The sequence below is a fragment of the Blennius ocellaris genome (genome assembly GCF_963422515.1).
Source record: "Blennius ocellaris genome assembly, chromosome: 9".
Classification (NCBI taxonomy): Eukaryota; Metazoa; Chordata; class Actinopteri; order Blenniiformes; family Blenniidae; genus Blennius; species Blennius ocellaris.
In genome coordinates, this window is record NC_137658.1 from 5214226 (window position 1) to 5217354 (window position 3129).

Below are 3129 nucleotides of genomic sequence, written 5' to 3' on the forward strand. Positions count from 1 at the left end.
ATAAAGAAGTATGGGGGCGGGGGGGGGGGGGGGGGTATAAAAGATTTAATGTTCCTTTAGGACTTATTTTTTGCTGAAGAAATGTGTGGAGCATGGAGGAATACTTAAACAGTTTGAAATTAGTAAGCTCCAAACATATGAGAATAACACTTGACAGATGCTCGCAGAGTGATATCATGCCCCATCTTATGATTTTTCATTAAGTATGTTGTAACAGCTGCACTTGTACATCTCACTCAGTAGTGACAGACGTAGCATGCCAAGTCTTCAAGAAAAAAAAAAAAAGGAAGAAAAAAAACATCAGTCATATTTCAATGCATGCCTTTGGAATCTCTTTCAGAGAATATGTGACACTTTTCAGATAAGTGTTTTTGTGTTAACAAAATGGAAATCTTAATTTTGCTAAGCTAATTATAGCCTGCAGCCCGTTGCCAAGCAACCTAATGACAGGAGACAGCGGGGAGTCAAGAATCTAACCTTTGGCTGGAAAGAGCCAAGAGGTGACATATGGATTTCCTTCATATCAACTTCTATTGATGCACTGTGCTGTGAGTGGGTCTGCACTATGCTTTACAGTTGAAATGGTTCAAAGACTGTTCTTAAATGACTGTTGTTTATAGTGAAAAAAAATAATAAATTGTTTAAACCTAGGTGGGAGAACAGAAAGCTTTAAATCAATGTTAGTCAACTTGAATGGTGCTGGTGGGAAAATATCAGACCCGATATGTGATATGTATGTGCACATGATATGTGACATATGTATGCATGAGTCATATAGTGATGTCGAAATGTGCATTGGCATTAGATTGCACACATGATGTTACAGTGAAATATGTCTTTGATGCACAACTAAAAGGGACACAGGACGATATGGGCTGACTGCAAGATTTTATTTAGCACAGAGGAACTTCTAGCCGGTGTTCAGGGAAGCGTTGCAGTTCATGTCTAATATTCCAAATCCTCTCTGTGGAAAAACTGGACAAATAATGACAGAGAATGAGTAAATAGGTGAGTAATCTCTTATTGTTTTCTTTATGATAAATATGTCTGATGAAACTGGTTTTGATTTGCATTGGTAATGCAAGCACTTTTAAATCTTAGAAAATTCTTTGTCAATGTCTGATCTTTTCCTCTATGTGGGGGGGTTGGGGGGGGGGGGGGTATGTAGCCGTGCGGAGGTGGGGTGGAGGGGGAGATCTATGGCTCAGCGCCAAAATAGTTTTGAAGTATCTGTGAAAAGACTCCTCTTAATCCGTTTTATTTGCTCTGCTACCTCCGAACCATTTGTCCACGCGGAGTTTCAAACCCTCCGCTCCACCCAGCCATCTCAGGGATTTAGTGTGGTGGAGCAGAGGTACAAGAGCCCACAGACAGTTAGAAAAAAAAAAAAAAAAAAAGCCATCTGGCCGGGATAGTGGGGGGGGGGGGGGGGGGGTGTTGCGAGGTGGGGGTGTTGGGAGGTTTGGGGTGGAGGAGTCATGCTGGGCAATCAAAATGACGGACAGCAGCGAGAAGTGTTTTGCGGGCTCCCACATACATGCAAAGTAGCCCGGCTTGTGAGCATTCACAGCTCCCTCTGGTCTTCAGGTAAACACTGACTGGCCAAGGTATGCTTGGTCTTTCCCCACCTCCGTGTGTGAATTTTTGTTTGTGTATGGTAATCATGTGTTTGTTGGCCTGCTCGTGAGAGGAAAAAGTGAACTATCTTGTGTTTACACCCCTGTCAGTGGCTCGTGTATTTGTGTGTTCTACAAGGAAGGCTGCCAAATTTATTTCTGTAGTTTGTCTCTTTTTTTTTGCCAGTGATAGTGTTTGCCAGCAGACTGTGTTTGACCAAAGAACGCAGGGTTAGCAGGTGAAATAAACAGCATCCATATTTCATGAACCATCAAAAAACCTCAGATTCGACACAGGCCCAGTTCTAAGGACACTGTGAAAGGGGGCACACAATTGTTCCTCTTCGCTCTGAGCAAATATTATAATCCTATTCTCTTATGCTTTCCATCTTGCCCTCTCTCCCTAATGTTCACCCCAATTGCGGCCCCTTTCCCTGAGTGAAAACCCCTTCGAATGTGTGGAGGCTTCATTTTTCACTCTCCCTTTGGGGCTCTGTTGTCAGAGAGCAGCCCTTAGGAAGTCTTTATTTCTGCCAGGCAGGGCCTCTTGCGTTCCTCCACCCGCTCCCTCCGTTCTCATGGCTGTCCCCCCCACCTGCTGAGATCCTGATCCCAGCCGGGGCAGGACTTCAGCGGGGGACAATTACTGCTGCTCCCCAGCTTTGATCATCTGACCACATGGAAGCATAACAGCTGACCACATGTTTCAACAGACAAGAAGAAGAAGTAAAAAGAGAAAAGAGGAAGAGTTAGAATAGAGTGAGAAGAAGAAAAGAAATCCCCTTTTCATTTGAGTTGAGCCCAAAGTTCTATTCCACTTTAGAGGCTTTATGGAGAGTTAGTCCGAATAGCCAAATCTGTGTTTCAGACAGTTTCCTTTGATGGTGATTATTTATTTGGATCAGGGTAACCATACTTATTACGAACTATGTCTGGCTACAGCCTCAAATAAAGTTCAGTTTCAATTTGCCACTCACTCTTTTGTGGGTGCCGCAGAGAGAGAAAGAGAGAAGCAATTTGAGGCAGCCCTTGTAAAAAGTGAGTGCTAAGTCTGCTGGTATTGTCGGCCAGATTGTCAGGAGGCCAACTGGGCTCTGCTGTCGTGTTCTGGGCACTGTCTGGCTTTTTCTCAACCTAGGCCTCCGTTTCATTCAGACGGCTTCTACACAGAGTCAGAAGCTTTTCATGTGGGCCAACAGGGGTTACCGTGGCAAACTGGCTCAGTCACAAAGTCACCGGCACATCCACACCAACCAAGATGAAATAACATCAGCTTTTTGAGATATGCAGGGTTAATAGCCGATATAGAGGTTAGTGAGATAACATGCGAGTGAGCCAAAAATGGTCAGTGGAAAACCCAAATTACAGATTTTCTGCACAAAATCAAATAGTATTGTATCACGTGAAATTCATACAAAAAAAACAAAACAAAAAGGTGTGATACGTTATGGTGAATAACCTTTTCTCTACAGACATAGAGATTCTCTGCGCTGAGGGATAACTCCTCAAAGAA